This window comes from Gossypium raimondii, chromosome 3, assembly GCF_025698545.1.
Source record: "Gossypium raimondii isolate GPD5lz chromosome 3, ASM2569854v1, whole genome shotgun sequence".
In the NCBI taxonomy this organism is placed as follows: Eukaryota; Viridiplantae; Streptophyta; class Magnoliopsida; order Malvales; family Malvaceae; genus Gossypium; species Gossypium raimondii.
The window spans coordinates 54,399,113-54,413,202 of NC_068567.1; positions in this window are offsets into that span (position 1 = coordinate 54,399,113).

Sequence of the window (14,090 nt, forward strand, 5' to 3'; positions counted from 1 at the left end):
TTTAGGGTTTGGTTAGCCCTTACCAACCCCACGGTAGGCCCGCAGTCGATCGGAACGACTCGTGTGACCCTAGGGAAAATTTCTGAATTATTGGCCCATATGCCCGTGTAGGCCCACTCGACCGTGTACCTCATACGCCCATATTGGGCTTTCTCGCGTGGTCAACACGGTCTGGCCCAAAACCCACACGCCCAACTTGACCTAGCCCGTGTGACCCACACGGCCAAACCCATACCACTACACGTTCGTGCCTTGTGCACAGCCATGTTTTCGTCGATCACACGGTCGTGTCTCGCATACGGCCATCCACACGACCAGGCACATGCTTGTGCGACGTCAACAGTGTATTTTTTAGCTTCCATTAAAGCTTATTTTTCTGCTTTTCAGGTACACACCTGGTACGATTTTGGTGTGAAAACACTCTAGAGACACACAGTACCTAAAATCGACAAACCAAACTCACAAAATCAATCTTAATCCATAATTAAACTGAACCAAAGAAATCGACAACGATGAATAATCAAGCGTTTGACACATACCCAACCTCCCGAGTGATTTCTACTATGATTTCACTAGTGAAGAACCCCGTTCTACTCCATTTACTACTGCCAAAATAGAAAATAAGGTTCCAATTGGTAATTTGGGAAATGAAAACTTCAAAAACACTAGAATCCTACTTACCCAACAACCAAGGGAAAGCAGAGAAGTAAAATACCGAGAATTGACGATAGATCGAAATGGAACAGAAGGAAGAATCAAAAGAAAAGAAAAACGACAGAGTAGAGGAAAGCAAAACGAAATTGACGTTAGTTTTTTTTCTAGAAAGAGAGAATTTTTTGGAAAAAGGAATAAAAATAAAAGATATCCCAAATCCCCCTATTTTTCTCAACCAAAACTACCCACTCACACAAACTCCCAATCCCATCCAAACTCTCTCAGTCAAACGAGGCAAAAATTAACATCCAAGCTTGTGTAAGGATTCGAACACAGGGCCTCTAACATACTAACTCCCTTACCACTCAAACCAGCAAGCTCATTCTGATATAAATTAATAGATAATTTTATGTAAGCCCACTCCTCAAGGGTAAGGCTTGGACCAAAAATAACAAAAATTGCCAAAATTGGGAATTGAACCCAAGGCCTCACACACACACCCAGAACACTTAACCACTGAAGCAGATACACAGTTGTGCCAAAATTGTACACATACAGAATTAATTTAAGTGAGGGGTTACAAGTTTTGTGTAGTTTAAAGGTTGAGAATTAGTCGTAGGTGAATTATAAGATGAACGAAATTGATCTTAGGCAAAAAGATTAAGTATAGATCGAGATATTCGAATTTAAAGTTTGCTATGTTATAAGTTTCGGTTAATGAGAACTTAGTTTAGGCTTATGTTAAGTATAGATCGAGATTTTTAAATTTTTTGTGTTGAAGTTCCAGATTCGATAGAACCTTCTACGAGTAGAGATAAAGGCAAGGAAAAGCTAGTTTAAGCTTTTGACTTTTCGACGAAAGTGTAATTGGTGAGTGTTTGGAATAATTTCTTGTAGACATGATTCAATGCGTTATTTGGGAATTTAGTGGTAGCCTAAACCCTTACTCTAAATTTTGAGTGTAATCTTTCTGATACCTATGTTATCTTGTGAACAATGTGCTTATCTGTTTGTGAATATGTGAATTTAGATTAGATGCTATAACATGTGATATGTGGTTATGATAATTGTTGTGAAAGCACAAATATGTACATGTTATGTATATGTTACATGTTAGTAGCAGTGTTTTGCTAATAATGCAAATATGTAGTGATAGTGCACGGATAATCGGTAAGTGATATGTGTATGATTTGGATATTTCGACATTGTGATCTTGAAACCGTTGGATATAGTTGGCATGGCATTGGATTATGAGTATTCACCTATATGTATAGTGATTTTGGGCATTGAGGGCTTGGGACATGTTGGAGGGATAAGGGAATGTAAGCTATGCTCCATTCAACAGGACATGTGAGGGGAAAAAAGGAGAGTGTTAGCTTTATGCTTCACTTTTGGGACATGATTGACTCTATGAGTCTATGTAATGTGTTGAAGATCCATGTATCCGATGAGTGATGGTAGAGCTCACTTTTATGTTTCATGGCTCAGCTACCAAATTATCTTAAGTTATGAATATGTGTGTATTGTGATATGTGTTTATACGATATGTAATCATTATGCAATTTATCTATAAACATGTTTTTGAGTATTGTGATATATACTTAAATGTTATGTGATTATATGTGTAATGTGATATATGCTTAAAAGTGAATATGATTACCATGTAAATGAACTAGTAAATAATGCACGAGTAAGTATATTATGACACTAGATTTGGAACTATTGAGGTTGTGCAATATGGTTGTTTCGTTGATGCTTGATGAATTGTTTGCATGGTAGTTGTTCTAGGCATTCACTGAGCTTGTTAAACTCAGTCACTCCTTTTAAACCATTGCAGATTAGTAGTGCGTCGGTGTGAGCGATATGGTTCCGAAGGTGATCCATGCAAGTTTATTTGTTATTTCATAGGTGTTCTATATTTACTAATGTTTTGAGGAATAAGGCAATGTGGTAGACTTGTTTATAGCCATGTTAAATTCTAGGCATTTTGTTGGTTTTGTTTTGTTTATAAGGATTACATGTTAGTGTTATGCTCGGGTTCATGAACATGAAGATGGATTGATGTTACTTGCTCGAACAAGATTTTGCAATATTGAACTGTTAATTAGGTCGTTGAATGATTATTTATCAAAGTAATTGATGTATGATGTTTAGGAACTAAATTGGAATGGATTAATTGCTTAAGTATGCTACATTTTTTAGGTCTGGAGCAAAGGTATCGATAATCGGGTTTTAAAATCGGTACCTCTGTGTGTTGAGACGTGCAAAAAGTTAGAATACAGATTTGGTATCGATACCTTTTCTCGAGTATCGATACTTGGGGTTAATGTATCGATATTTCATAAGAAGTACTGATAATTTTCGAGACTTTGGGCTTTTAATGGATAAACAAAATGCAAGTTTGGTATCGTTTTTCTAGGTGGTATTGGTACCACTTAACGAAAATATCGATACCCTAGTGTCAGTATCAATACCTACGTGACAGTTTTGAGATTTTGTTAAATGGACCTTATGCATGTTTAATTATTATTTTAAGACCTTTTTATGTATGTTCAGCATGTATAATCGATAAATAAGAATATGTTCAATCAAGAGCCTATACGAATGATAATATGAAAGATGTTTCGTTTAGAATGAGCTTTTACTTGTTGTGTATGACATGAGATGGCAGTGTGGCATCCGGATATTCAGGTTTGGCGATCAGGCCGGGTATAGGGTGTTACATCGGATAGTCTAATTTGTAAAGAGGGTTAGTTGGAACCTATTGATAGGAAGAGGTACTAATAGGGTTATGTAAGTGGCAGTTATGTCTGTCAAGCCTATTCCTCTTTGAGGAGAACCCAATGCAAGTATATTTGCCATAGGGTTAGTTTCATAGGAAACCATCATATAAGAGAAATCGTAAACTTGAATGGTCGCTCAGATAATAGTCTGCTAGATAATGTAGGCCAAACAATCCACTACAGACAGACATGTTACACCTTAAAAACAAGGTATCTCAAATAGGGCAAACTACAAGGAGGTAATCCAAACAACTCTTCAACCTGAGTGTAGGATTAAATGAGATTAAGTCCGCCAATGTGGCATGGGTTCTCATTAGTTAACTTGACTGATGGGATATCAGCAAGTCCTTTAGGACTATAGTAAGAAGAGGGAGTCCGCACATAAAAGTGGTACTTTCAGAAGCTTTTCCTCGGGGTTAGATATATTGTAATTAAGTAGTTTTCTTAGAATTTAAAGTTTCAATGTAGTCAAATTACGTTTGGTTTAAGGTTCTTATTGTAAGAAATATTCGTAATAAAGTCTTTTGGTGAATTTTCTAATTAAAGTATTAGACTAAACCGGTTCAATTGTGACATTCTATTCCTAAACTCTACGATTAGGTCGGGAAAGGGCGTTACTATTTTAATGTCCGAGCATGAAATAGGATTGAGTTGTAAAATTTTTAAAACTCAGGAAATAGGAATCGATACTTTATGAAACTATATTTTGTAAAAAGTATAGATACTTGGTGCAAAGTATCGATACTCTGTGCAAAGTATAGATACCTTGACCTGGTATCGATACCAAATTGGCATTATTTTGTCTAATAAATTGATTCAAATGGTCAAGTATTGATACCTATGCCAAGGTATCGATACTTTTGTGTAGAAATTGTCAAAAACACCTTTTAAAGTTCCCATTTCATGCCCAAACTACAACAATTACAAGGATGCCTTTAAGCACAATTAGGGCCTACATAAAACTATTTCATAACACCTCAAAACATACTTTCTAAGTCTAATTCATACCCACAAGTTTAGCACATTTAATACTCAAATACATCATTTTGTCATTCATATACCAACCATTTCTGTAACGTCTCGAAAGTCAGTGATATTAGAAAGTGTGGTTTTAGGATTTTGATTCAGTAAATTGGACTCATAAATATTTTATGGAGTTATAACTTCAGTGAATTGAACTTCTGTTAGCTAATTTCATAAAATTAAAGCTTAATTTAAGTATAGGGACTAAATCGCATAAGTGATAAAAGTGTAATTACTTAAAGAATTATAATTAGAACCTAAATTAAAGGGCTTATATAGTAATTATACCCTTAAAACTTAGTGTATGGTTTCTAATTGTGAGTATAATACAATTTTGTTGAATTAAAATGAAAAAAAGATTAAAGTATATTAAAATAAAAGTTTTGAAATCGATTTTGGGAGAATAATAATGCTCAATGCACGACCTTAGGTTTTAAAAGTTTCAAGCTTCAATTGGTTAGTTCATTTAGTAATTTTCTTGTAATTTTTATGTTTTCAGAATCTTGGTACCTCGAGCTAGCAGACCCATATCATATTTTTCGATATTGTTAAAAGTTTGAGAATGTTATTATAGTTGAATAGTTGAAGTTTTAGGGATTAATTTGATAGGTTTTAAGTTTAGAATTGAAAAAGAACTAAATTGTAAAGTCAATTGAAGATTTTGTGCAATAGGGACCAAATTATGAAAAATTTTAAATCTTGGGGTAGAAATGAGAGCTAGGGAGTTAAAATAGGTTTAAAATGAAATTGGTATAAAAATTTGGGGTTAAATTTGGAAGTTATGTTAGTCCCAGTTTTGGAACTAAATTGAATAAAATGCAAAAGTTGTATAAATTAGAAATTGAATGTGAAAATGGTTGAAAATTGATAATTTTATGTGTTTTTTTTTTAATTCACAGCTAACGTCGACCCGAGTTCCTCAAAAAAGAAAGGAAAAGATAAAATCGTCAACGAATAGCTCGGAGTTTATGGTTTGTGTTTCTATAATCCAAATTGCTTGTGAATTGCTGCATATTGAACTGCTTATGCATGGTAAGAACATAAGGTGAGACAATTTGTGATGATGAGATGTATTTGTTTCAAAATAATTGATGTTCTTAAGGACTAAATTGAATATATGTGAAAGATGCAAATATTTGTATAATTATGAAATTGAATGCATATTGAGACATTTAATGTTTTAATAGATGAATTCATGATATAATTAAGGTAAATATATATATTGATTTTGTATGAAGTAAGTAATGAAAACCCTATTAACTATTCGGGCTGAGTCGAATATAAATGGCATGTCATAGGATAGGAAGAGTTCAAGGTTACTTCGACTACGAGTCGATGAGCTACTGGGTGCCAATTTGCTTCAGTTCAATTGATGAGACAGTGGGTGTCAACTTATTTATAGCGCTGAGCACAACTATTTGCTTCAAATTTATCCAATAAGGCACTGGGTGTCAAATTGGTGTGTTGGTTGGATTTGTGTATCTGTCTGAATCTGAGTCATGTTAACAGGGATATAAATGATAAAATGAGTTATTTTATTTCGATATGTCAAAATAATAAAAAATGGAATTGAATGGGAAATAAAATGTGAAAGTGTGGGCTGATTTGTAAACATTGAAATATCATGTTCCATGAAAACATGAGATTAGAAATTGAAATGAAATGAGCCATTACAAGGATTGTGTTATAAAATGACTTGTGAAATTTGATATTCATGTACTAATATCATGGAAATGAATTGGTTTTGAATCTATGGATATTTGAATTAATATTTTGAATTTGTTAAGTTGCATAACATTTCAATTTTAACTCATACATTTTTATGATATATTTTTTGCTTTTATGTTCGGATTATAGAAATACCACTGAGTTATAATTAGCGTACGATTTATTTTTCCTGTGTGCAAGTTAGGTACTTATCGATTCGAGCGTCAACTCAGAATCCAGCAGTAATCCTAAACTTAAGTGTTGGTGATGTGTTTCATTTTGGGTCTTCGCATGTACCTAATAAGTATTATGGTTATATGATGTCCATTTTGGGTTATATTGGCATTTTGTGAATCATATGTAAATATTTGTGTGTGTGATGATAAAGTCGTGATAATGGTAACTTGTTAAGTAGTTAATGAGTATGTTATGTGATTATAAGTTACTTAGGTGATATACTAGGATATAGGTATGGAAAGATGATGATTATGCTATGCCATGTTTGAAATGATTTGTTAATTCTTGCATCTAAGTTATAAGGCTAATTTGAATCAATTGAAAGATGGTTTGAATGGTTGAATGATTGCATGTTAGGTTCAATGTTTTGATGTGCCAATTGTGACATATTGGTTAGACAATTAGGTTGATTGTTCAAAACGATGTTTTTGACATATTGGAAATGAATAGAAATGTATTTAGTTGATGATTTTTATATTATAATTGTGTTTATAAGGTACCATTTGAGTTTAGGTGTTTTTGGCATGAAATAGACATTTTAAATATGAGATTTTACCATTTTTGAACTTAGGTATCGATATTTTGGCATTTGGTATCAATACTTAACCATATGAACAGTTTTAAAATAAACATAATGCCAAAATTGTATCGATATTTATATAAGTATCGATACTTTTTCATAAATTATTGATACCAATTGATAAATATCAATACCTTTGATTTGCAAAGGAAACAGAAACGTAATTTGGTATCGATTTTTAAAAAGGTATTGATACAGTATTGATACCAACTAGAAGTGTCATGGGTTAGGTTCAAGACGGGCCCAACCAAACCTGAAAAGTGGGCTTAAAATATTGACCAAGCCTGGCCCAAATAAAAATGCTAAAACCTGGGTCTGACCTGGTCGTATTAGGTTTTTATATTATTTTTTATATAACTTTTTAAAAAAACTATTATACATCAAAAATACTAAAAATATTAAAATAAATGTTTCCCAACAAATTGAAAATAAATTAAAAAATATGTATACTTAAATAACACTAAGATAGGTGCAACTTAACAAGCAAATGCCTCCAAAATAGTAACAAAATTAACAACAAAATAAGAGTTATACAATATCCAAACAATAACAACAAAATAGTGGGTTTTTACAAAATTATTATAAAAAATAAAAATAACCAAAATAGTATAACTTTTTTATTTACAAAATATTATAATTTTTTATTTACCAAAATATACAAAAAAACAAAAAGCAGAAGAAAAAAACACGACATGACTGATCGGACCAATCACATTGGCGGCACCAAAGGTGCCAATGTGATTAAGCACATAATAATGCCAAAGGATTAAAATGTTAGTTAATGGTAGTTTCAAGGACCTGACATGCAAATTACCATTTTGAATTTTGAAAGTTAATTGCTGCGCACTAAAATTGAAATATGGCTAATTGCCTTCTAAGCCCTCCTTATTTATTATTTTCTTTTTATTCCCCTTCAACTCACTTTTTTATTTAATAACTCTATTTTAATTTATTAAATTTAATAGTTTATGTTTATAGATAAAATAGTTTATGTTTCCATTATTTTTTCCTTTTGATTTAATATTAGTTAAGGAATATATTAAATTTATAAAATTAAAATAGTTTAATTTAATAACTCTATTTTAATGTAATAAACTATTCTCATTTAATAACTCTATTTTAATTTAAAAAATTAAATTAAACTATTTTAATTTTAATCCTCTGAATTTAATATATTCCCTTAACTAATATTAAATCAAAAGGAAAAATAACGGAAACATAAACTATTTTATCTATTTATAAATTTAATATATTCTTAATAGACTTATAACATAAACATGTTAGACTAAATAATGGAAACATAAACTATTTTATCTATTTATAAATTTAATATATTCTTAATAGACTTATAACATAAACATGTTAGACTATTTTAATTAAAATAGTCTCTTAAGATATTATGAAGCAACAAATTTTATATTTCAAGAAATTTTATATTTTAAATGAAAATAGAATTATTAAATTAAACTATTTTAATTTTATAAATTTAATATATTCCCTTAACTAATATTAAATCAAAAGGAAAAAATAATGGAAACATAAACTATTTTATCTATAAACATAAACTATTAAATTTAATAAATTAAAATAGAGTTATTAAATAAAAAAGCGAGTTGAAGGGGAATAAAAAGAAAATAATAAATAAGAAGGGCTTAGAAGGCAATTAGCCATATTTCAATTTTAGTGCGTACAGCAGCAATTAACTTTCAAAATTCAAAATGGTAAATTTGCATGTCAGGTCCTTGAAATTACCCTTAACTAACATTTTAGTCCTTTGGCACCATTGGTGCCGCCAATCACATTGGCACCTTTGGTGCCGCCAATGTGATTGGCCTGATCAGGCTGTGTCAGGTTTTTTTTTTCTGTTTTTTGTTTTTTTGGTATATTTTGGTAAATAAAAAAATTTATAATATTTTGGTAAATAAAAAAAAAGTTATAATATTTTGGTTATTTTTTATTTTTTTATAATAATTTTGTAAAAAACCCCAAAATAGTGAAATAACAAGAAAATAACAACAAAACAATAAAAAATAGTTTTTTTTGTGCATATTCGGGCCAAGCTTGGGGAAAAAAAGCCTTACCCGATGCCCAGTTTGTTTTCTAAATGGGCCTTATTTTTTGTCGAAGCCCATTTTTTGGGCCGATATTTTCACCCAAACCCTCCCACTTTTCGGGTGGCCTTCGGGCCCATGAACAGGTCTAATACCAACTATGAATTTTGATTTTAACTTTAAAACTTGAAATTTTACAATCTAATCCCATTTCATGTTTAGATTTTCATAATTAGGTCCTTACTAATCTCAATTTACTATGTATATATGGTATGTGATTTGTAATGATTATAAAATTGTATTTAAATTTGAATGTTCTTGATGTGGATTGCTTTTGCAAAGAATGTGACATTCGTTATTCGGATTCGGCGACTGACTTGAGTAAGGGGTGTTACAATTTCATTCAATACCATATTAAACCATTCAAGCGTCATCTAACCTTATCAATTCACTTCTATACCATCAATCAACTAAGGGTGCTTACTAGCCTACTTGCTCATCATCTAAGCTTTCTCAAACATGTTTGTGCATTCATACCTAAACATCACAATCTTCTCAAATATGTATGTTTAACCCATTCAAGAATGATTAGTTCATACATAGCACATATCCACAACATTTTCCATACCAAGCATCATCAAAACATTCAACCAATCTCCACATACATATATATATATATATGTACATATATGATTCATGTCAGAACCAAAAACATTAACATATACACATACTATAACAAAATACCAATTCATCCTTTTAACTTCACGTGTTATAAATATAAGACTCTCTTAAGTACATGCCCTAACTAGAAAAAGAAATTCATCGAGATTTTTGAGTTCGAGATTCTTGGTGGATGCTGAAAGTCATTGTTCGATAGTCCAAAACACCTAACCTGCGCGCGTAAATAAATTCGTACGCTGAATATGAATCAGTGGTATTTCTATATTTGAACATTAGAACATAATATAAATCATGTAATGCATAAACCAACAAACAAAAATGCAAATGCAAATTAATATGTCAATCTACAAGTCCTAATACATCACTTGATTATACAATTTATTTTGTTTATATTAAATCAAGCTATCATAGTTGCAATACATGCATTTTCCCATACATCAAAACCAAATCAATTAAATCAAGCAATATCAAATTCACATTTTTGAACTATTATCCGATATCGACTACCCACCCTTATTTTAGTTTCATATATATAATAAATTTCTCAATTCCACATATGTGACAACTATTTCATCACAAAATTGATTCAATTGCACACTTATAACAATATACAATATTTTCAAACTATTCAATTTAGTCCTTATCGTTAACAATCAATTCAAATAACCTCCATTCAGCTCATTTTATCATTTCCAACTTACCTTATGATCTTACCATGCAACACAGTTCAAAAGTGCAACAATTGAAAATGTTTGAATTATAGAAATACAAACCGACGACCTTATTCTTTCCCTTCCTTTTCGAGGAATCCAAGTCATCGTTAGCTACGGATTAACATAAATATACAAAATCGTCAATATACAGTCAATTCTACACTCAATTGTAAATTTACACAAATGTTATATTTTATTCAATTTAGTCCCTAAAAAAACTAGCCTAACTTTCAATCTAGAACTTAAAACTTCACCCCGATTTCACTATATTCCAATTTGGACCTCTTATTCCTCATTTCTAGCACCAATTTTGAAATTTATGCATTTTATTCCTATTGAAAAAATATAAATTAACTTCACAATTTAGTCATTTTAATCTCCAAGCTTATAATCTATCAATTTAGTACCTAAAACTTTAAGAAATCATCAATAGCATCATTTAAAAACTTTAATGCTTTTAAGAAATAACATATGGGTCAACTAGAGTAAGCTTCCGGATTTAGAAACATATAAATTACAAGAAAAATACTAAATTACACTAACCAACTGAAGATTAAAGATTGAAACCCTTAATAGCAAAAAATTTTCCTCTCTTCTTCTTGTTCTAGTTGTTTTTGCATGAAAAAGATAAGAAATGTGTTTTGTTTCTCCACTATCTTTGTTTTATCATATTTCATTATTAAGTTTTATTTAATTAATTAAAATTTATAACATTCATCCTTACAAAACCTACCACCATCTACTTCCGTTTATGTAGTGTTATAATTGCCACTTAAGTCCCTTATCAAAGTTCTAATTAAAGATTCTTTAGCAAATTTTGAACTTTTACCGCGTTCAAAATTTAGTCCCTACACCTTAAATAATCTTTAATTCAATAAAATTACCTATCCAAAATTCAATTCACCTATAAAATAGAATTTTGTAAATCCTTTTAAGTATTTTATGGGTTCGGTTTAAGAAAACAACGTCTTGAAACCGCATTTTTTGACACCATTAACTTTAGGATCGTTGCAGTTATACCTTAATTAACTATCAATTTGTAACACCCCTTACCCGTATCTGTCGCCGGAATAGGAACGAGGTATTACCAGATTTTACTGATTTTTTTTAAACTCAATATAACCCCTTTATAAATATCTAATCCTCCCTGCAAATTTTAAACCGAGACCAAGCCAACACAACCAATCCATTTTAACATATTTTCAAGATAGATTTATTGTATTCATAAGATAATCTCATCACATGCCAAAACCAAAATTTGTTAGCCATACAATGGCTAACCATACATTCATTCCACATTAACATATACTTTACTAGCTTATACATGCCATTGATTTCCAAAATAAGTTTCTTTATGTACCGAGATCTTGACGTTGATAGTGTGATGCTTCTCCGACCAAATCCGACCTCCGAGCTCTTAACACTACAAAACAGTGGAAAACGAAACAGGATAAGCACTTTGTGCTTAGTAAGCTCATGTAACAAGAATTATACTTACCTAATATTTTCCTTACAATGTAATAAACATTCATACAACCATTCCATACATTATTCCCCTATCATGCACAAACTCAACATTCAAATTAGTACAATAATTTCCATGTATCAATAATATATATACCATGATTGATGAGCTCATCAATTCCATGATTTCCATTTCCTTGTTATTTTTTCATATTTATCCCGTTGAACTAATTGGAATTTCGATGGATTTTCAGGGGTACACCTAAGTGTACAAATCAGGTCCGTCAATTCATATTCATGTCGACATTTCCATCTCGAGAGCACACTCCATGAACCTCATCCTTACAATGGATTACCACCCAAAGCTAAATCCTGTAATATAAACTCATAGAGTATTGCCGGATTACCACCCAAGCTAAATCCTACAACGATAATTACTCTAATGAGCTTGGATCCGAATTACCAGTCCAGGCTAAATTGAGACCCTAATTGATTACCGTCCGGCTAAATCCATTTTCCACATATTCTTCGGGAGGGCTATATCAGGATAGGATCACTCGTCCGGGCTAGATCCTTTTTACCGTCAATTCCTTTTCAGAGATCCATCAAATTTTCCTTTCATTCAACCGGGATTTATTTCCTCTTTTCATCAAGAATATCAATACTTCATCAATTATCATACAATAAACATCCAACTCATTTTCACATCAATAACAAACATTTCAAGCATTTAAGAATATAATTCAAGTTACATGAACTTACCTCGATACTTGTTCGTAAATAAAAATCTACTAATCCCGAACTTTTTCTTTTCCTCGATCTAGCTTCGTATTTGAATTTTCCGGATCTAAATAAATATATTTAATCATTAATCTAATACATTTCATGTTCATATGTAACATTCTCTAAAATTCCATTATTATTTATAGAGCATTCAAAGCTGTCTTACTGAGTCACAGTCACTAAATTATTTATATCTTGAGCTAAAGAACTCCAAATTAAGATCCGTTAATTTTCCCTCAAACTAGACTTACATACCTTCTTACCATAAAATTTTCAGAATTTTTGGTGTATCCAATAAGTACAGTTTATTCTTTAAAGTTTCCCCTGTTTCACTTGTTCACAGTTTCGACCCTTCTTCACTAAAAATTAATTATCTCACTGTACAGAATTCAGATGATGTTTCTGTTTGTTTCTTCTGAAAATAGACTCATTAAGGATTCTAAAAATATAAATTATAACTCATAATAATTTTTTTACAATTTTTAATGATTTTCCAAAGTCAGAACAGGGGAACCCGAATTCATTCTGACCTTTTCTCACAAAATCTATTATATCTCATTATTTACAATTCCATTGATTAAACCATTTCTTCTATGAGAAACTAGACTCAACAAGCTTTAATTTAATATTTTATTCATCCTCTAATTCGATCTCTACAATTTTTGGTGAATTTTCAAAGTTAGAGTACTGCTGCTGTCCAAAACTGTTTTAGTGTATGATGTTAATTACCATTTTTCCCTAAACTTTCAATAAATGATAATTTCATCCCTGCTCAATTAACCTCTCAATTGAGCCGATTTTTCTCAATTAACACTTTATCCCATCACTTTAAACCACTTTATAACCTTTGGAAATCAGAATTTTAGTACTAGACTTTAATTCCAAACTTTTTCACAATTAGGTCCTACAAAACAATTTCTATTGAAATTACCTAATAAAATCATCTCATAAATAAGTTAAAGCTTCAATTTCATGCTATTTCATCATAAAATTTCAGCACATATTCATAGCAACTTTCAACTTCATCCATAAAATCAAAAACTAATGAATTTAGTAATAGGACCTAGTTGTAAAAGTCTTAGAAACACAAAAATTACAAGAAAAAGGCAAGGATTAACTCACTTGGTGCAAAAATTATGAAAAAAAGCTTGAAGAAACCCTTAGGACGTTTTTGGCTGATGAGAATGCAGAAAAAATGAAGAGAAATCTAGATAATTCCACTTTAGTCCTAACTTTTAAAGCAAATTTTGCAATATTCCAATTTTACCCTTAATTCTTCAATTCTCCTGATTTTTCTCAGCGTATGCCGCCCAAAATATCTTCTTTTGGGGTTATTTTCAATTTATGTCCCTCCTCATTTAACAATTGAGCTATTTAATCCTTCTAGTAACTTTTACACCTTTTTCAATTTAGT